The sequence below is a fragment of the Odocoileus virginianus genome, chromosome 2, assembly GCF_023699985.2.
Source record: "Odocoileus virginianus isolate 20LAN1187 ecotype Illinois chromosome 2, Ovbor_1.2, whole genome shotgun sequence".
Classification (NCBI taxonomy): Eukaryota; Metazoa; Chordata; class Mammalia; order Artiodactyla; family Cervidae; genus Odocoileus; species Odocoileus virginianus.
Window position 1 is genome coordinate 62,582,460 of NC_069675.1, and position 23,342 is coordinate 62,605,801.

The window sequence follows — 23,342 nt, forward strand, 5'->3', positions numbered from 1 at the left end:
TAGACAGTCTTGGAGATGCATCATCTCAGGGATCTCTTTTATTATTCATCTTCAAAACCCCTGCTTTGTGGAACTTAAATTCCAACCTCACATCTTGTTGAATGACTTGTGGACAGGACAGGGGCTTGGATTTTCCTGTTTGGTGGTGAACATGGCTGTAGTTTGCTGTTCAATGATTCAGAAGGCATCAGGCAAGTTGATTTTGGCACAACAGTTGGCTTTATTTTACAGGCAGACCACTGAAGGGCCTCTAGGGAGATGTATCATCAATTTAAAAGAAAAAATATATCACATAATACATTTTAAGAATAAGACCTTAAACATATCCTTGACAATGATCCTAAGAAGGAACTCAGTTTCTAAGACTGGGGGAATGCTAGATGCTGTTTATTTGGGAGAAGTGGGGGGATGTAAGAAACAGACATGGAAAAAAAACTGACAAAAGGGAGGACAAATAAAGATGAATCAACAAAGGCATGTAATATTAGGGAGGGAACAGCAATGTCCAAAAATAATGATACCCCAAGGGATAAGAGTTTCTGTACTAGAAGCCTGATGCACAGGAAGAATTTGGGTGTGACTGGGCAAATTTCAGCAGCATTTATGGAGGTCACAGCATTGAAGTGTTGCCTTTGAAGGATAGGGAAGATACAGAACAGAAGCTAAAGTAAGCACATACTCAATAAAGAAAATTTTAGATGTGAAAGCAACAGTATAGGTAAAAAAAGGGAAACAAAGCCTCTTAAGGGTTTTCTCTATTGTATGATTCAGAGATTAATATACGGATCATTATAGTGAAAGTGTTAGTTATTCAGTCATGTCCAACTCTTTGGGACCCCATGGACTGTAGCCCACAGGCTGCACTATCCATGGGATTCTCCAGGCAACAATACTGGAGAGGGTTGCCAATGCCTTCTCCAGGAGATCTTCCCTACCCAGGGATTGAACCCAGGTCTCCTGAATTGCAGACAGATTCTCTACCATCTGAGCAACAAGGGAAGCCCATATAGATCATTATAAATGGATAGTTATTAATTTAGGTGAGGGGCAGGTGGGTAGACCAGAACTTGTCCATGGTAAAGGCTTTAAAAATTCCTGTGTGGACACTGAGGAAACCAGAATTGAAAGAGACATGTGTACCCCAATGTTCATCGCAGCACTGTTTATAATATCCAGGACATGGAAACAATCTAGATGTCCATCAGCAGACAAATGGATAAGAAAATTGTGGTACATATACACAATGGAATATTCAGTTCAGCCACTCAGTCGTGACTGAATCTTTGCAACCCAATAAACTGCAGCATGCGAGGCCTCCCTGTCCATCACAAACTCCCAGAGTCCACCCAAACCAATGTCCGTCAAGTCAGTGATGCCATCCAACTGTTTCATCCTCTGTCGTACCCTTCTCCTGCCTTCAATCTTTCCCAGCATCAGGGTCTTTTCAAATGAATCAGCTCTTCGCATGAGGTGGCCAAAGTATTGGAGTTTCAGCTTCAGCATCAGTCCTTCCAATGAACACCCAGGACTGATCTCCTTCAGGATGGACTGGTTGGATCTCCTTGCAGTCCAAGGGACCCTCAAGAGTCTTCTCCAACACCATGGTTCAAAAGCATCAATTCTTCTGTGCTCAGCTTTCATTATAGTCCTACTCTCACATCCATACATGACCACTGGAAAAACCATAGCCTTGACTAGACAGACCTTTGTTGGTGAAGTAATGTCTCTGCTTTTTAATATGCTGTCTAGGTTGGTTATAACTTTCCTTCCAAGGAGCAAGCGTCTTCTAATTTCATGGCTGCAATCACCATCTGCAGTGATTTTGGAGCCCAGAAAAATAAAGTCAGCCACTGTTTCCACTGTTTCCCCATCTATTTGCCATGAAGTGATGGGACCAGCTGCCATGATCTTAGTTTTCTGAATGTTGAGCTTTAAGCCAACTTTTTCACTCTCTTCTTTCCCTTCCATCAAGTGGCTCTTTAGTTCTTCTTCACTTTCTGCCATAAGTGTGATGTCATCTGCATATCTGAGGTTATTGATATTTCTCCCAGCAATCTTGATTCCAACTTATGCTTCCTCCAGCCCAGGGTTTCTCATGATGTACTCTGCATATAAGTTAAATAAGCAGGGTGACAATATCTAGCCTTGACGTACTCCTTTTCCTATTTGGAACCAGTCTCTTGTTCCATGTGAAAAGAAAGGAAGTGAAAAGCAAAGGAGAAAAGGAAAGATATACCCATTTGAATGCAGAGTTCCAAAGAATTGCAAGGAGAGGTAAGAAAGCCTTCCTCAGTGATCAATGCAAAGAAATAGAGGAAAACAATAGAATGGGAAAGACTAGAGATCTCTTCAAGAAAATCAGAGATACCAAGGGAACATTTCATGCAAAGATGGGTTCAATAAAGGACAGAAATGGTAGGGACTAACAGAAACAGAAGATATTAAGAAGAGGTGGCAGGAATACACAGAAGAACTGTACAAAAAAGATCTTCACGACCCACATAATCCCAATGGTGTGTTCACTCACCTGGAGCCAGACATCCTGGAATGTGAAGTCAAGTGGGCCTTAGGAAGCATCACTATGAACAAAGCTAGTGGAGGTGATAGAATGCCAGTTGAGCTATTTCAAATCCTGAAAGATGACGCTGTGAAAGTGCTGCACTCAATATGCCAGCACACTTGGAAAACTCAGCAGTGGGCCCAGGACTGGAAAACGTCAGTTTCCATTCCAATCCCAAAGAAAGGCAATGCCAAAGAATGCTCAAACTACCGCACAATTGCACTCATCTCACACACTAGTAAAGTAGTGCTTAAAATTCTCCAAGCCAGCCTTCAGCAATACATGAACTGTGAACTTCCAGATGTTCAAGCTGGTTTCAGAAAAGGCAGAGGAACCATAGATCAAATTGCCAACATCCACTGGATCATCGAAAAAGCAAGAGAGTTCCAGAAGAACATCTATTTCTGCTTTATTGACTATGCCAAAGCCTTTGACTGTGTGGATCACAATGGAATATTACTGAGCCATTAAAAAGAATACATTTGAATCAGTTCTAATGAGGTGGACGAAACTGGAGCTTACTATACAGAGTGAAGTAAGTCAGAAAGAAAAACACCAATTCAGTATACTAAGGCATATATATGGAATTTAGAAAGATGGTAACGATGACCCTATATGCCAGACAGCAAAAGAGATACAGATGTATAGAACAGTCTTTTGGACTCTGTGGGAGAAGGTGAAGGTGGGATGATTTGAGAAATAGCTTTGAAACACGTGTATTATCATATGTGAAACAGATCGCCAGTCCAGGTTTGATGCATGAAACAGGGTGCTCGGGGCTGGTGCACTGGGATGATCCTGAGGGATGGGCTGGGGAGGAGGTGGGAGGGGGGTTCAGGATGGGCAACACATGTACACCCATGGCTGATTCATGTCAACGTATGGTAAAAACCACTACAATACTGTAAATTAGTTAGCTTCAATTAAAATAAATAATTTTTTTAAAAAGAACTAAAAAGAAAAAAAAAGGGACAGCACAAAAAAAAAAAAAGAAAAAAAAAATTCCTTTGTGGAGACACATGCACATCAGGAATTCATCAAGTAGGAAGGAAATTAATCATGAGATTCAGCCCAAATTTAAAGGTGGAGCCACTTGGCGCAAACCTGACAAGGGCAAATACAGAGTGAGTTAGACCCCAGGCACCATCCTTGCCCTCAGACTTCTCCCAAATGCAGCAACACTAACATCATGAAACTATAGCACTGATCTTCCACAAAGGATCTTAAGGTGACATGGTCATCTCTACTTCAGAGAGAGTTAAGGAGCTGAGGTCCAGAAAGTGACTTGCCCAAACACACACTGCTTCTAAGTGGCAGAACAGAGGTGAGGACCTGAGCTGCTGGCTTTGGGTGGTGAGCCATCTCTCCACCTAGCAGTCACCTTCTCCTGCTGGCAGTAAGTGAGGCTTTGAGCTCATCTCACTGAATCTGAGAATGGATGACCCCAGCAGAGGAAAATCCTTTCCTAGTAGGTGGATACCCTGAAAGATCAAGAAATGAGGTTGTCTCTAAAATCTCTTTCCTCCTGATCTGACCCCACTATACTAGTGATTCCCATAGTGATTCTTGAGAACCCTTGAGAAATATCTAAACTTCATCTACCTCTTGAGAGATAATGCATTAAATAACTATCAGCTGTTAGTTCCTTGTAATAACTGAGCCCATCAGATATTTTTGTAGTGGTAGCCACCTGGGGGACTGTAATAAGTGTAATAAGCAGAGAAGTGGATTTGAAATATTGTTCATGGCAGAGCCTTTTTCGAAAATGTAGTGTGAAGCCCTCATCTAATAACACATTTATTATAAAGTCCATTAGTTAGATCAATGGAGTTGCTTCAAAAATCTTTAAATTGAGAATTGAGAAAGAAATTTGCAGTCTCAGGAAGGCAGAGTTTTTAAATCTGGTGTCTGTACAAATGTTGTGTCATTGTGTAACCAGTTCCAGAAAAACTCAGATCAAAACCAGTCATCAGACTAGACTCTCCTAACCAGGTTGCACACACCAAGGAATGTTCACGTTGACCATCCCCTGGGGAAGGAGGAGGCCATACTGAAACTTGGGATATTTATAGTTCATCTTATTTTTGAAAATTTCTGGTTGTGACTATGTTTTATATGTAACTTATGTATGTATGTAACCTAAATAAATAAGTATACAGGTACTGAAGGATTGCTCAAAAATTTTTCTTAAGAGGATGCATACAGTGTGGACAGAGGTGATTTGAGGCCCCAACCAGGGTAGGGAGTGACTTGGGTAGATCCCCAGAGGGCCTGATAGAGGAAGAGCTGAGCTTGTTGGGACCCGAAGCTTATACGATTGGGAAGTCTTTAAGAAAAGGCATGTAAAATTGTGACTTATAAAATTAAGGATGAATAGAATTTGTATTCAGGATGAGAAAAGAGATCAGAACACATTACTGGAGGTTTAGGGATCGGGGTTCTTTTCGTCCATGGTTTCTTAGGCCGTGTATCAGAAACGTAACACAGAACCACACCTGATTATAATCTGCCTTCTCCTTCTAGAGCTCTCCTTCTAGAACTCTATCAATGCCCACCACTCAGAGCAGCCTGAATGAGTAAGAGGCTCAACTCCACCTGGGGCCACCAGCTCCTTAGAGACTGGGAGAAGAGAACGGATGCGGCAGGAAGGCAAAGGGTCAAGAAAGAAGGAAGAAGGGCTTAAAGAACCACCTTGTCCAGAACCTCTCTAGAACCCATAGGGCCCTACCTTATTTTGCATGAATTAAATTTCATCTCTGAATTCAGGTTAAAAGGGAAACCTTATGGGCCAGTTCTGTAAAGAGGCTAAGCATAGAGGATGAAGCCAGGCAGTGCTAATTTTGATTCTAGGCTGACCAGTGATCCCAGGGAGCCTGAGACTGTCTTGGTCTAAGCATCATAGCTTACAGATGGTTAGCCATTCCCATTCAGCTCTGCTACTGGTAACTATGAGACTGTGGACAAATCACCTATCTTGCTAGCCCCGTGTTTCCTCATCTAGGAGATGGAGATAACAGGAGTGCCCATCTCTGTCTTTTGGACACTGAATGAGATAACCCTCCCTGAAGGATTCAGAGAGATGTGAGAGGTTAAATACTTTCAAACTTGTTGGAAGTCAAAGGAGTAGAGTTTTGTTTTGTCTTTTTTAGAAAGAAAAAGAACGCAGTCACAGGAGTGAAAGCAAGTTATCTAGTAGGGAGACTGCAAGATACAGTAGAAAGGGCACAGGTTTTTGTTTCTATTTCCTTGTTTTTGTATCAGGACTGCAGGACTGGAATTCTGCTGCACCCAGTGTGAGCTGTGAGACTTTGAACAACTTAAACTCTTAGAGTTTTTGTTTCCTCATTTGTAATGTAGAAAAAAGAATATTACATCTTCAGAGTTATTAGGAGGATAAATAAGTTAGGTGATACAAATACAGCACTGAGCAAAGGGGCTTTTTCAGCAAGTGTTTTTGTCTCTGTTCTTATTTTTTAAGAAAAGTGACATACAATACTGAAAATTCTCAGATAATTTTGGTAGAGCACTGAGTGGAAACTACAGGATTTGAACCTGTCTCTTCTATGTAAGCAGACATGTCGTAAAGCATACAGACCATTTTCTGAAATATATGTTAAAACTGAATTGAGGAGAAAGACAACATTCATATGCATTCTATTTCATTAATGAAGGGATCCTTGAAAAGAAGATGGTGCAGACTATAGGTAGGAAACAGTCTGAATTTCCCCAATGCACATATTCCTATGTCCTGAGGTTCCTGGAAGCAGGGACAAAACTGAGTTTTCATATTAAAGAACTTTGGAAAATACCCTCTCAAAACTCTCTCTTTAGTGGAATGTGTGCCATCTGCAATACAACCTCAAGAAACTACGTGGGCATAACAGGCAGAGAGTTCTTTTTTTTTGTTTAGATCAAGTGTTTTCTTGTCTTTTTTTTAAATTGAAGTATGGTTCATTTCCAATGTTGTGTTAGTTTGAAGTGTACAGCAAAGTGACTCAGTTCTACATATACACATATATAGATATAGATACATAGGGCTTCTTTGGTGGCTTAATGGTAAAGAAGCCGCCTGTCAATACAGGAGACACAGATTTGATCCCTCAGTTGGGAAGATCCCCTGGGTAAGGAATTGGCAACCCATTTCGGTATTCTTGCCTGGGAAATCCCATGGGCAGATGAGCCGTGTGGGCTACTGTCCATGGGGTCTCAAAGAGTCGGACACAACTTAGTGACTAAACAACAACATAAAAGTATAGTCTGTTACATATTCTTTTCCATTATAGTTTATTACAAGATATTGTGCATAGTTTCCTATGACACACAGTAGGTCCTGTTGTTTACCTGTTTTCTTTGTAGTAGCTTATATCTGTTGATCTCAAACTCCTTATTTATCCCTCCCCCTACCGCCATAAATTTGTTTTCTATGTCTGTGAGTCTATTTCTCTTTTGCAAATAAGTTCATTTGTATCATTTTTTTTTTCATTTCTACATATTAGTTATATCATATGATATTTGTCTTTCTCTGTCTGACTTACTTCACTTAGTACAATAATATTGAAGTCCATCCATGTGGCTGCAAATGTCATTATTTCATTCTTTTTATGGCTGAGTAATATTCCATTGTATGTGTATACCACATCTTCTTTGTTTGTTCATTTGTCAATGGACATATAGTTTGTTTCCTGCCTTGACTATTTATAAAAGGTAGGGAGTTCAAAGCATGAAGACCGCATGTTTGGAGAACCATTCTGGATCATAACCCACTGTTACAGCACTCTAAACCACTGGGTTGGGAAGAAACATACCTAGTGGAGGTTTTGCAGGTGGTTGTTGGGTGCTTTCTCTCTCTTCTGGAGTTTTGTGCCAATTTGGAAACCAGAAAACCCTGAAATATGCTTGCTGACCTGAAAGCTATAAACACATCCTCCCAAAGGTTGGCAGAAGATACAAAAATCCTGGGAAAAGGGCTTACTGCAACTTAAGGAGTCTACAATCACATCGCTGGCATCCAAATGTAGCTTAGTTATTTAAGGAGCTAAGGATTTTCTAGAAGATAATAGAGGTCAAAGACTCATTTTTAGGTCAAGTTTATATGTGAATTTGTGATTCCTATGCATTTACATGGAATCAGGAGGCAAGGAAACATTATGTGGCAACCTTAGGGATATAAAAATTGCCTGAGGTCAAGGCTCCTGTAGGTAGTGGTAAAGAATCTGCCTGTCAGATGAAACTTTCCTCTTTATTACTCTGTACCAAAAAGCCAATTGTCCACCCAAATTTTAAAAAATTGGTGCTCCTCTATTTCCTGAGGTGGAATACGTAATGGGGTGGGATAGAAATCAGTAGAGAAACAATGGAGTGAAAAGAGGTGAGGAGGTAGAGGAGAGGGGAGGAGAAAAGTGAGTCTGGAAAGAAAAGTGGGAAAATATAGATTTCAGGTTGATGGTTTTGGAATTTCAAGTGTACACACTCATCACTATTTTTAGCTTTCATTGGCATCCTAGGGAAATATGTAAATTGTTCTGAGATAACTATTTCACAAGGAGCAAGTGTCAAATCCTTTAGATCTGTGTTTATAAAAGATGACTGATATGGATGGTAAAGACCACACAAAACCTGGACAGGCTGAATTTGTCTAATATCTGCCAGATTTATAAGCTTTCAACTGGTCCTTCAAGTGTTATCCATGTAACTGTGTATGCCTTCATTCCCTATGCTTGGGGCAAGGATATAAAACTTCCAATTAATTTTAAGAATGAGCTATCCCAAGCTCTTTTGTTACCTAATGTTTACATTCTTTGATATTTATCAACTACTTTCTAACATACCATACTCTCACAATTTTGTTGGATTTGGGTATTAAGAGTAAAATAAAATAGCCTTTCTTCTTTTAAACTTTATTTTGTATTGGGGTATAGATGACTCACAATGTTATGGTGGTTTCAAGTGAACAGTGAAAGGATTCAGCTTTCACAGGATACACACACACACACACACACACACACACACACTCTCTCTCTCTCTCTCTCTTTCTCTCTCCAAACTCCCCTCCCATCCAGGCTGCTACATAACATTGAGCAGAGTTCCATGTGCTATACAATAGATCCTTGTTGGTTATTCATTTTAAATATAACAGTGTGTATATGTGTTTCCTAAACATCCTATCCCTTGCCCCCATCCTTCCCTCTGGCAACCGTAAGTTCATTCTCAAAGTCTGTGAATCTCTTTCTGTTTTGTAAATTCATTTGTATCATTTCTTTTTAGATTACAGATATAAGGGATGTAATATAATATTTCTCCTTCTATATCTGACTTCCTTCACTCAGTATGACAATCTTTAGTCCATCCATGTTGTTGCAAGTGGCATTATTTCATTCTTTTTAATGGTTGAGTAATATTCCATTGTATATATGTACCACATCTTTATCCATTCCTCTGTTGATGGATATTTAGGTGTCTTCCATGTCTTGGCTAAAATTAGCCTTTCTTTTAAAGTAAACATCCTCACAAGGAGGATTAAAGTGTAGAGTAAGATAAGGATTTGATTAATTGTACTTATGAATTTCAAACACAAAGGATACTAATTTTACGGTCCTTTCAACTCTGCCAGAAAATAAACAATTGCTTATGCATAGAATGCTTTATAATCAGAGTTTTTTATTTTACATAATGCACTCACTAATGGATATTCAGTTGCAATAGAAAATAAAAATAAAAAAATAAATTCAGTGATAAGCCTTTTCTCTTGAGATTTCTACCCAAGTTTCCAAATAAGTTTTCTTGTCACAGAAGCATTCAAACTCTTTTCCATTTTTGCCAACAGTTTTGACCAGACTTAGTGTATGGTAGGACTATTCAAAAATCAACCTAATAAATTAATAAATAAATAAAAATGCACTCAGTAAAAACAGTGACAAAAAAATGTAAAGATTCAAATGTTCTATCTGCCTTATGGACAAATATTTGAAAGAGAGGCCAATTTTCAATCTTGGGAGGAAAAAATTTTAAACTTCCCATTGTTATTAACCAATGCAATCTTGAAATACCTTAGCCATAGGTAATAGTTTAGACATTGGATAAAAATGCTAACTCCTTAGCCTGATACAGAAGGTGATCATGGCCTAATCTAAGCCTCCCTCTGTAGTAAACAGTCCTGCAACATGCGTACGGCATCTGCTCCAGGCAATCTGGTTTGTGTAGGGCTCTGGTCTTCAGAGCCCATCTGGAGCTCTCCTCCCTCTGCTCACTTGCTCAGGCTTAGACTCACTTAGCACACCCTTCTGTTTCCTCTGACTTCAAAATCAGCTCCTTTAGATCCAGTGCCAACTTCACATGTTATAACCTCCCTGACCATCTAAATGTAATGTTAGCTCCTCTCCCTTCTGAGCCAATATATTTCTCATAAATATAATTCATTTGGAAAAACAAGAAAAAATTTATTCCCTTGCCATATCTTTCTAAATATCATTCCATGTGTAGTTATGTCTTGTTTCACCAACCCTGTTCTTAGCGTTTCAGGATTAGGAAGCATGTTCCTCAATGGGTTCAATTCAGTTGACTAGCACTGTCTATACAAAGCAACAGAAAGAGTCTAAGAGATGTTCAGGTGAGACCCAGAGAACACTTTATCATGGACTTACACTCCTGTAAGTCTCAGGAAATACTTATAATCAACAGTCTATATCACTATAACTCACCAGACAGCAAGCGTGATCAATCAGATAGAAATTACAAAGGAATAGCTTTTGGAACTCTCCTCCTACTAAACAAGCAGATACAGACTTTATAATTCTTCAACATTTTTTTAAAAAAAGACCCATAAAATCTTCCTGGGAGGATATAAAATCTGTTGTAGTTTCTAAAGTTACAGCTTACTAGAACTGTACAGATAAATTTGCTGTCTCATGTTGCACAAAGGATTTTAAACCAAAGACATGATTGCAATTACTAGCTTGTGTTTGTAAAAGCAGAAAAATAATAGTAAAAGTAGTTTTGCTTTGGGCATCTCTTTGAAGGATCCAAGATTGCTTACCATATGCCATTTTAACAGATACAGATTACTCTTGTTCACTGGGGTTTTTGTTTGTTTTCTAAGCTTGTGGGTTTGTTTCATTGATTTAATAAGAAAGAAGATCTGAAAATGAGACACAGCAGACTTACGGTGAGAGGCTTCGTGGATGCACATGCATGCAAGCCCTGTCTCATCAATCACTTCCTCTTCCAACCTAGCATTCTCCACTCCTTAGGTTTCTTGACTCCTCAAAGACACTTGACACCCATCATTTTTGTTGACCCTGAAGCTCTCAGTATATCATCAGGTCATTGTTTGGCACAGATATCAGCTGTTTTTAATGGTGCACTTTACTGGGCAGCTTTTTCCTACATCATTTAACAGCAATTCTAATATGTGTGCCCCCTTTCTTATTTACCATAGATAGTAATGTTTAAGAGCACCTTAAACACTGCACATGCTCCTTACCACTTGAACAACCCCATGGTAACAAAGAATCAACAGAATCTCTAAATTAAGACCCTGCAGAGTTCAAAAGATGGCTCTGGTCTTTCAGAGGAGACAGGATGGTCATGCTAGGTCATGAATGTGCTATCCACTCTGAATTTGGGGTCTCCTTTTCTTTCTCCTAATGACTTCAGAGCCTACACTGTAAGAACTGTATGATAATCCAGTAAGAAAATGACTGCATTATCAACCATGCCCCTAGACCTATTTCAATTAGCATTTCTTGAAAATGTTGTCTAGGAGAGAAATAAGGAAGCTGAAAACACATGGTCACTGTCTTCAGGGAGTTTGAAAGCAATCATGGAGAGAAGAAAAACCAGTGAGAAATTGTCCAACACTACCTACCTCTAGGCAGAAGTCTGTAGCTGCGATAGTAGAAAATCACACCAGATTCATACTGCTACCTTAGTGGTTACTGGGTTGAAATCACTTGGGATATACAGCTGTGGCCCTGTTAGAATGGAAGTTCCATTAGGCAGGGCTTATTTTATGTGTTTTTTATCCCTTCTACCTGGAATTATATGGGAAACTCTTTAGAAATGGAAAAGCGTATGTTGAACCAATCCAATCATGGTAGTGGGTGGACTAAAAGGGAAAAAAAAAAAAAAGCTTGTGGAGTCATCTGGTGTAGGAAGGCTTGAGAAGCACAAAGATCCAAAGGAAACACAAAAGAAATAATTATTAAATACAAAGAAACTATAATTTTCTTTCAAATGTTTCCGTTCTACAAAATGCATCACCTCCCAAGAAGCAGAGAGCAAATTCTAAGAAGGCAAGCATTCTTCCAGGCAACTATGATGCTGAAGGATGAGGGAACTGGCTGCAAAGTTATACACCTTGTATCCTGTTGGTTTTTTTTTTTTTTCCCCCTCCTTTTCCATTGAAATAATACTCTTGTAAACCTAAACTCTCTACTCATGAAAGCATTTCCATATTTTGTGATTAGGCCTTCTCTGCATTCCCTGCCAGGTTTCTGGAAGTCTGAAAACTGTCAGTACCTGCAGTCATGTAGGAAATAGTATTCGTCTTGATCATGCATGCAAAAACCCAGTTCTACCAGAATTATTCTGATCCGTGTGATTGTGGTTTGGAACATCTGGAGAATAACTTCTGAAGTTTGTTTTTCTCTGTTTGTGCATTGGTCGGACTGAAGTGAGAGTGACTGAAGATAGAAAATTTAGAAGTTTTGAAGGGTTCTGGTGATCTAGAGAAAGGCAGATTTTTTGTCCAAAAGGCCCACGAGTCTAGAAGACAAGCCTCAAGCCCTCTCAGCAGCAAGGATTCTGTGCCAGAGAAGACATCTTTCATGTATTTCCAGTAAACTCTCCTTTAAAGCATTCTGAATGCAAAACTGGGGGTTTACAGACAAATCAAGTTTCCCTGAAGCTTCAGGTTTTATTTTCTCATGAGTTTTGCATTTTACTCCATTAGATTCACCCGCATTCCAAAATGTCTGCTCCATACCCTCCTGATTGCTGAGCATATGGCCATTAATTCTCCCTTTGGAGAGAGCCTCTATCTTTAGCTCATTTTGAGCAACAGGGCTCTAAACTGTTAAGTTCTGAGAGTGGAAATTTCTCCCTCCCATAGTATTAGTTGCTGAAGACTTATGGCTTTCTCTCCTGAGGCCATATAGCCTATCACCAGGCTCGACAACAATGGACATCTATACGTTTCACCTCTCTGCTTTCTCAGTTAAATGGCTGCCACTTATTCGTGATTACAGCCAATATTTATTGTGTACCTATGATAGGCCAGGTACTGAGCAGGGTCTCTGTTAGATAAAGGGATAAATCACAGTGTAGAAAACAGACAGCAAAACAGTCTTGGCTTCCAGATTCTACCTGGACTAAAGCGAAGGTGTCCCAATTCACATGTCAGGTGAAGACTTTTGAAACCACTTAGCCTTGATGGTTGAATCCACTTATTTCAGCTCACAACTATGCTCCAAACGTATAAAAATAGAAACCTCATTTTCAAAGAATGAGGCAGAAGTCATAGATATTTTTTATGTGCCATACCTTCATTCAAGTACAATTTCACTAATTTCCCCAGGTGATTAATTTGATAGAATTCTGGTTGGTGGCATATTTTCTTTCTTGGCATTCCTGGGACTATCTTGACTATGGTTCTCCTACCATAAATCTATAGTAGGAAGTTTGATTAATAGAAAATCATAGATGGCGAATGGACCCAGCAGAATTCCATGGAGGAGGGACTAAGAAAGGGTGTCTAACTTTTTGTTTTTTTTTACTATTTCTACCCCAGTGCCTTTGTGCCAGGAATATAATATATATATTCTATATTATAATATTATATATAATAATATATATTATATAATAATAATATATTATATATTCAGAAGTGTATAGCCAACTTCTGAAACTTCCTGGCTCACCTCAGTCTGGAAAACCATTTATTTAATGAAAATCCTGGACTGTTCTGCTTTATGCTTCAGTTCATGCGTTGCCATTCCCTTGCTTGGGAAACCCATTAGTGGTGGCCCCTGAGCCCTTTCTGTGGTTGTCAGCCCCACCATCACCAGCCAGTATCCTGGGTATTCCGCTGGTTCTATGGACCACTTTGTTATCACAGAAGAGGGTTTGTGTCCTTCTCATCTGGAGTCCAGCCCCATATCCTTCCTTCTTTAAAAAACCATTGCCAAGTCTATTGACAGGTTAGAGAGATACTCACTTTGCTTTTTCAAAAGCTCATCCTTTTCTTACTTTTCCCCCCTTCTTTCTTGTTCCTCTCTCTTGAGAGAATTACCTTCTATGTCGCTTAAGTCTTCCAAGGGTCACACTGTTTTTAATCTTCCCAATCACCTTTTAGTATGTTTTTGTATATGCTCTTTTAATATATGTAGCTGATCATTAATGATTTTATTTTTTTTACTATTTTCAATGTAGTTTAACAAACACACATGGAGTATGTGCATCATGCTAGGCTTGGTGGCAGGAAGAGTGGAAGATACAAGGGTGACTAAGGCCACTGTGGAATCTTCTCTCAAGGAGCCTCCTGCTTAGTGCAAGAAGGCAACCACACACATCACTTGCTACAGCCTAACACACCAGGAGATCATCAGCACCATGAAGGCTTCATGGCACAAAAACAAGGGCTTCCTTCCATCTGGAAGGACTGCAGGCTGTTTCACAAGTTAAAGATTTGCAATATACATACATACATGTATCAAATCATTATGTTGCATAAATAAAACTAAAGCAATATTATGTGTCAATTATATCCGAATTAAAAAGAAAGATAATGTTTCATCTCAGCAGTGTACCAGAATTTTACTAACAAAAGGGGTGGTGGGAGACTAGCAAGCCCAGCAAAAGGAAGTGAAGGGCAGAGACATTTGGGACATGAGAACTCAGGATATATTTTGGAAATGACAAGTCGTCTCTTGTGAATGGGGAATAGTCAGGAGCTTCCATCAAAAATAAGCCTGGAAAGGGAAATTAAAGTCAAAAGAGCACCTGCAGGTTAAATAAGGGAATGAAGAAACAGAGCTTTAGAAAGTTCTTAAGCTGCATTGCAGAAAGTCCCACTAGTATGGCGTGCATTCTGAAAAGCAATTTCACCTTTCTGCTATAGCATATCCAGCTGACCCAAGGCAACAAGAGAGTTCTCCTCTCTGTTTCATCATTTAGCTAACAGTGGCTATCAACTTATTTAAGAGATTCCACCAAACATGAAGAACTCAATGTAGCAGTGACTTTGGGCAGAGAACTGTACAGAGTTGTCACCTTCTATCAATGCATTCTGCTCCCTACATGCTCAGAACTGAAAAAGACTAAGACCTTACAGTCTGTCTGGAAGGGGTGGCTCCAAGGCATTGAACTTTCAGGATTCTGAAGATAGTCTTTATTTTCCTTCATGTCATAAAATATTAGGGAAATAAATAAAAATCTATCTTTATGTTCAAGTTTTTCCTCTCTTAATCTTCCTCTTGGTTTTTTCCCATTTTCTCCCACCAAAAATAATCAGCTATTGAATAAAGTAAACCATGTACAATCTAGAATCTGGAGAGAATAGTCAAGAGAAAATGCAGCATCTGAATACAGAAGAAAAAAGTGGAATAGATGTTGTAAGCTTCAGAAAAGTATAGTAAACACTTGCTGGATGGCATGAAGTGGCTCCTACAACTAGGTGGAGATGCTACTCCAGAAGAACCCCAATGAAGCAAGTCTTCTGGGCTTTTTTTTTTTTTTTCTTTTCTTCTGGGTTTAAAACAGGGTGTGATGCTTCTGAACCTCCGGACCTTCCAGTTTCACTTGGCCTTAGCAATCATAAGCTCTGGACTGCTGCACACTGTGTTATGCTATTCCCTTGGTTGTCTTAGAAGCAGAGAAAGAATCACTTATGAACAAGAATTTTTATTGTTTTCATCACACTAGCTTCAGTTGGGCTATTACAAAAGACTTTCTTTTATGAAATTTCTCTTAGAAAACAATGGATTATAAGATAAGAGGAAATGACCTCAGGCAAGTGAAAAAATACTGCTAACGCTGTAAGAAAACTTTGCAGAAGTTTCTCTCGATTTTTGTGTTCTGTCAAACTTCAACCGTGTTCCATCTTTCCTTTCTCCAACTCCAGGTAGCAAAACTGTGCGATGATTAATTTCTCATCTAACATTTTTATCATCCTGAATGCAAGTGGATTTATTCCTCCCTCACCTAGATAACTGTCGTAACAGAGATGGTTTGACCTCATCTTCTTGAAAGAGCTCCCTCCTTCTAGCCAAGATAAACAAAACAAAACACCACCATAACCTTTGAGAAGAAACTGATTTGTTGCTTTCTGCCATTTGGAAAACAGAAAGCAGTGTCTCTGGCCCAACTGTTATTGAAACCATAAGCAAGTTTGCAGTGCTCTTTTGGGGGTGAACCAGAGAGTTTCGCAGAAGACTGCACAGAGATGGAAAGAGATTCCCAAATCATTGCCTGAACTTTGCCCTCAGCTCTGTTCCCAGCTCTTTTTCTCTAGAAAAGGAGCTAGCAGGTGGTATGCTATGCAGCAAACCAGGAGCAGGCTGATCACAGCTGTGCATGTTTGGCAAACAAATGTTTAATTTTGGAATTGGTCTCAGGCCAGTTCCACTGAGTGGGGAAAAAACCTGTGGTGGTCGCCCAGGGAAAGCAGAACATGTCCACAGATACCAAGAATCCAATTCATTCCCACAGAGAGACACACAGCATCAGCTTCCGTGTCACTCTTGATGGCTTCTCACCCTTTGTCCCAGGCCCTGATGGAGGAAGAGGGTCCCAGGAGAGAAGAGAAGATCCCCTTCTCAGAAGTAGAAGTCACGAACAGAGGGAAGTGACTAACCCTCAAAGTTTCTCACCATCATCTCTCTTTTACAGAAAGTAGGATTCTGGCATCAGATGGAATCTACAGGCATGTCTTCCCACCATTGGGAAATTTCAAGTTCTCAATGTGTCACATTCCCAGCTCAGCTCCCAGAAACCATCTGATGCTGTGGAAGGAACTCAAAGATAATGTCGTCGATGACAGGGTGCTTTTTATCCCTCCAACTCTGGGCAGCCTTGGATGGAACATCTAATGTATTGGTGCTTCCATTGCTCCATCTGTACAATTGTTGGAACTGCCATTTTCCCTTTAGATTTCTGACCATGAGATCTTATAATAGACATAAAAGTGATCTGAAATAAAAGTCCACTCACTCTTTATCTATAAGGGCCCTGCATTTGTGGTGGCATCAACTAAGAAAGATCTAATAGCATATCATTTGGAATCAGTGATTTGGATTATGGCTTGGAATCAGTATTATCCCAGAAGAGACTAACTAGTAGTGAGAAACCCCACATATGTGAAATTTAAACAACTGGAAAGTGCAAGTAATTGATTGGTAAGATGGGATTCTAAGTCTGAATGTTTGTGTCCCCTAAACATGATGGTATTGGGAGGTGGGCCTTGGGAAGTGCTTATGTCATGTGGATGGAGCCCTTGTGAGCAGGATTAGTGTCTTATAAATGAGGCTCCAAACCTAGAGAACAAACATGGATACCAAGCAAAGGGGTGAGATGAATTGGGATGTTGAGATTGGTGTATATGCACTACTACATATGAAATAGATAACTAATGATAACTGTTTTCCCAAGTGGCTCAATGGCTAAAGAATCTGCCTGCAATGCAGGAGACACAGGTTCAATCCCTGGGTCAGGAAGATCCCCTAGAGTAGAAAATGGCAACCTACTCCCATAGTCTTGCCTGGAAAATTCCATGGACAGAGGAGACTGGCGGGCTACAGTCCATGGGGTCGCAAAGAGTCAGACACGACTTAATTGACTGAGCACATACAAAAGGAAAACCTACTATATAGCACAGAAAACTCTATTCAGTTCTCTGTGATAACCTATATGGAAAGGAAATCCAAAAAAGAGTGGATATATGTGTATGTATATCTGATTAACTTGGCTATACAACAGAAACTAACACACCATTGTAATGCAACTATACTCCAATAAAAATTAATTTGAAAAAGAGGCTCTAGAGAGTTCTCTAGTCCCTTCCAATCAAGTGAAGACACAAGAAGGTGAAGTTGCCATTTTTGAAAGAGAAAGTGGGCCCTCAATAGACACCCAATCTATTGGCATCATAATCTTGTACTTCTCAATCTCCAGGACAATGAGAAATAAATTTCTTTGGTTTATAAGCTATACAGCCTGTGATATTTTGTTATGGCAGCCCTGACGGGAGGACAACACAGGAGGAGAGAGGAAACTCTCCTCCAGTCCTCTATGACGAGAAACACAAATGTATAAATTGCTGTGAGGATCCAGGAAAAAAAAAAAAGGAATCTCCTGCACATGTTGTGTGGTGGGAAGAAGAAGATGCTTTAGAATTTCCCCAATCTCGGTCTCTCTTTTCATCTTTTTTTTTTTTAATAATCCAATAATAATTGATACCCACAATGAGGATAGAATTTCAGTAGTGATATAAAGTAATTTCTGTGCCATCAAATCATTTATTACTTTAAGGAGAATTCCATTTGGCATAAATCCAAAGCTCAATTGGTATGTATTTTGCCACTCTAAGAAGTAACCAACATAGATAAACTAACCAGAAAACCCAATTATTTTAAAGAAGTAAAAATAGACATTTTTGCACACCTATAGGAAAACTGCAAGTAGCTATCTTGGGAGAGTTCTACCACAATAAGAGAACAGTCTAATTCTCCATATCCAATTTGCTGGTTTTATAGAATGACTAAGATATTATCGTAATGGTGAGTACATGAGAATCACATGTCAACATAATCCCAGCCTCTTGGTAAACATTCCATGAAATATCGTATCTGGGAGTGAACTTTTTAGGGCCTCTCCTATCTACACCTTTTGCTATGCAAGATAAAGATTTCAAGCATTGTCAGGCAGCAATGAGTGTACATTTGATATTTGGGGTCACCAAAAGGGTTTCCCCAGTGTTCAGTGCTAAAGAATCTGCCTGCAATGCAGGAGACCCAGGTTCAAATCCTGGGTCAGGAATATCCCCTGGAGGAGGAAATGGCAACCCACGCCAGTATTCATGCCTGGGAAGCCCCATGGACAGAGGAGTCTAGCAGGCTAGAGTCCATGGGGTCACGAAGAGTCTGACACAACTAAGCAACTGAGTACACACTTACTCAAATTACAATGAAGGATCAACATGTTTATGAATTGTGCGTCAACTCCCACGTCCCCACATACATGTTTTGTGGGGAAATCAGATCATATACATTTTCTGAAATAATCCTGTTCATTTTTTTTTTGCCCACTTCCCATCACAGAAAGGTAAACTTCCTGATGGGGCTTGCTTTGCTCATCTGTGTCCCCAGTATCTGGATGTTCAAATATAGACTCCTGGTGGAGAATGTGGCCATGCCTGCAAATAGAAAAACAGATGAAAGTTGACACATATTTGCTTGAATATACATAAAATATCTCTGAGAGCACCATGCAAACTTGATAGCATTAGTTGATTTGCATGTCAGGAAGGAGGGAGATTTTTCACTATACCCTTTTGTACCACTTGAATTTTGAATCATGTGGTTATAGTAACTATTTAAAACCAAAGGAATAAACATTTTAAAAATGGACTGCTCTGTTTTTGTAAACAGAGTTTGGCTGTTTTCTGTTTTATGTGACTCTGTTCTAGATGTTATCATACTAAGTGAAGTAAGTCAAAAAGAGAAAGACATGTATCACAATATCACTTACATATGGAATATAAAAAATAGTACAAATGAACTTTTACAAAACAGAATTAGACTCACAGACATGGAAAACAAACTTATGGTTACCAAAGTGGAAAGAAGGGGAGGCATAAATTAGGAGTATGGGATTAACAGATATACACTGCTCAACAAGGACCTACTGAATAGCACAGAGAACTATATTCAATATCTTATAACAAACTATGATGGAAAAGAATAAGGAAGAAAACGGACATATACATATACATTTGTATAACCAAATCACTTTACTATGTACCTGAAACTAACACAATTGTGTAAATTAACTACACTTCAGTAAAAAATAAAATAAAGTTGAAAAATAGAGTGTTTTCTTTTTGCAGAGTTTGGTGGCCTCTGGAAGGTACAATTATTTTTTTGTTCTCACCAGTCCTATAAGAGTTTAGTCTGTTTGCTCGTATAGGGAAGCCCATATCATTCTACACTCTTATGTATTTTACCTCATCATCTTCAAATATTAGTCAAATATAACAATATTAAAAGGCTCTGACCCCCAATTTGGTTTATTCTATACCATGAGAGGAAAAAATCAAATGAGCCAATTACACAGGAAGGATGGAATTGCATAATTAAGAACATTCATGACGGTTTTACTGAACTGCATTAAAACGGTCCATTTTCCTATCATTCATTGCTTTTATTGGACACCATCCTGACTTAATAGAATGGTTCTTCTTAACACTGTTAATTTCTGGAAGGGCTCCAAGGCAAGTGAAATCTTGATACTCATGTTCTGGGAATACAAGTTGTGAAATAGTGGAGGTGGGTAGTTGAGGGGGGAATGTCTTGTTGAAGATCTATTTCACCCTGAAATGTGACAGGATGTTTCCTACCTCATCAAGACCTAGTGAATTTATCCCAGTGCTTCTTCCCAGCCTCTAGAAGGATGTTCTCTCACACAACAAGATTCAGACTCCTAACTCTGAGAGGGTATGGAAAGAAACTAAGACCATACTACAGATCAACTATTTCTTGTTTTTTACAGTCGGCATTGCCCACACAGGGAATTGTGAATGAAGGACTTCAGCTTATATAATTATATTAATTATAATTGCATTAAGGATATGAATATAAATAACAAAGTTGGGTTGATCCAATATCTTACTCTAAGAGAAGCCAACATTTTTTCATAGTTATGGTTGGGGTCATTCTTGTCATAGGCCAATGGGGTAGGCTGGCTTGCAGTTCTTCATGTCATTGCTTCTTAAATGTCCAAATAGAAATCCAACCTAAGTCTCAGAACCCCGGTCTCTTGCCTACCATCCAGTTCTCTGTTCTCTGCTGCATCTTAGGATGTTTAAGGATGATCCTGGCTAATAGAAGACGGGGCAAAAATATCCAAAAAGTTTAGAAAAAACTCATTGTTGAACTCAGGAAATTTTAGATGAACTAATTACCTAACTGGATACATCTGAATCAGTCTGGGGGGATCATACTAATTTTTACCAAAACACATTTAATATATTTCTGGGTTTATGACATTCCCTAATATATAACAAAAATTTGATTCAGACACTGCTGATTCAAACATTGTGTGTATTTTCAGGTAGAAGTTTCCTTTTTTTCCTTAGGTGGGGAAAGTTTGCTTCCCCAAATAGAAAAGTAAAAATAATTCTAAAACCAGCAGTTACCTTAGTGAATAAACTCCTTTCAAACATTTTCAAAGCCCCTATTTACTTAGAAACAGCAGATATTCTTGTTTAGAAGACACTTCTGAATAAGAAAGCATCTCACTCAATTCATGTGAAAGAAGCAGCACTGTATTAATTTATAGGAATTCTATAATTAGAAGTTGCCTAAATTATTGCAAATTAATAAGGTTTTATCAAGCTTTACATATGTATTGGGCTTCCCTGGTGTCAGACAGTTAAGAGTCTGCCTACAGTGTGGGAGACCTGGGTTCTATCCCTGGGTTGGGAAGATCTCCTGGAGAAGGAAAAGGCAACACATTCCATTATTCTTGCCTGGAAAGCATCGTGGACAGAGGAGCCTGGCAGGCTACAGTCCGTGGGGTCACAAAGAGTTGGACATGACTGAGCGACTCCAATTTCTTTTTCTTTCTTTTCTTTACATATGCATTACAAGTGGAATCTGCACACAATGGTATTATTTTCAGCTGAGTGCATTGTCAACCTCTCTCTCAAAATTTTCTTCATATCCTGACCACACTGAAACAGAAATAATGAAAAGACAAAATTTCATGATTTTTCTGAACATATATCTAAAGACTACATGAAAATGAAAAAAGAAACTATGGTCATGAGAAGTTTGTTTTACTTTACCTAAGTATTTGGTGTCTAAAAATTCTAGATTATGAACCCTGTCTTTAGGGGTGTCTGTCAAGATATCTAGCAACCAATAAAATCAATGTAACAAATAATGAGAACAGGTGCTGGTCTGTGGTTGGTATGTTTGAGTTAGTGCCTACTTAAGAAATACCAATTCTGTACGTCTGGAAGTAGGACTCTGCAAAGACATGGCCTAGTCGCTGACCTTGGCTGGGAACAACAGCAGGGCACAGCTCCCCAGGACTCCCAAGAGGGCAATACATTCCACTTCTTCTCTTTACATACCCAAGGTTAACAAATCACAGACAGCAAAATCGACGAGACCGATGGGCACATAAATGTTTGTTTATTAAAATGTGCACGGTGGCCATCCTGTTTAGGTGTACAGGTTAATTAAATTGTAGATGCATGTTCTAAGAATAGGACTGATTTCAATGTGCTTTGTGGCTGTGTCCATACATTCAAATAACTCTAAAAAAAAATCCTTTTGACTTTAGTCAATCAATTAGTGACTAGTTATTTCAAATTTCTTACAAATTAATGTCCTAACTCTGACTGTAATTTTTAAGTATTTGGGATATTAAAAACTCACCTCACAGGACTACTAAAATCAATTTTAATTGGTTCAATTCAGACAGTTATCATAGAATCTAAGATTTGGAAGAGACTCCAGAATTACTGGGGCTTCCCAGGTGGCACTAAGGTGAAGAACCTGCCTGCCAGTGCAGGGGACTCGAGAGACATGGGTCTGATCCGTGGGTCAGGAAGATCCCCTGGAGTAGGAAATGGCAACCTACTTCAGTATTCTTGCCTGGAGAATCCCGCGGACAGAGGAGCCTGGTGGGCTACAGTCCATAACTTCTCAAGGAGTTGGACATGACTGAAGAAAGTTGGCATTCACTCCAGAATCATTGAACCCCAGTTCCAATCCTTTATAAAAATCCTTTCTCCCAGATTCTTGTTAGTTTCTGATAACTTCCAGCTGTGAGGAGCTTACTATCTGTCATGAATATTTTTCTAATTAACAATTTATTTTACTCATTCCAGCTGTATATTGCTTTTAATTTGGGAGATTTTGTTGGTTGGGTGGGTATATTGTTACATTTTGCTCACATTATTTGAGCTTGTAAAATGACGTCTACAGGTAGAAAATTACATTAAGTAATGACTACTTTCCAGCTTGTTCCCAGTGGGGGGAATAAGAATAAAAATTTCTTCAGAGCACATTTTTTCATATTCTCTGGGGAAGTCCAAGTCTGCAGTGCATGCAAAGTGGTGAAAAGGAAGAAAGAAGGTCAAAGATCAACAAATCAATTATAAATGGGTATTTATTAAACAACTATTAATGTTCTCAGAATGCATTAGCAGCTCAGTGGAAAATGGCCTTTAGCATTTAGTGATGGGTTTAAAACGATTCACTAGGATAGTTTGGATACCTGGAGTTCTGAACTGAATCTTGAAAAACAGCTAAGATCTGGAGAGGTTTAAAGGGAGGAAAACAATTATATTCTGGAGTCCTGTGACTCCAGGGTGTGAGAAATTGAATATAGAACCTGTGGAGAAGAGAGAGGAAATGAACTTGTCCAAATAGAGTGGGTTGAAGAGTGAAGAGACAAGCTTACTGCCCAGAACAATGAAAAGGCCTGGCATATAGCTAGCCAAGGTCACTGAATCTTCCAGGAGATGGAAGGGAAATGCCTTTAATGAGTAAGCATTCTG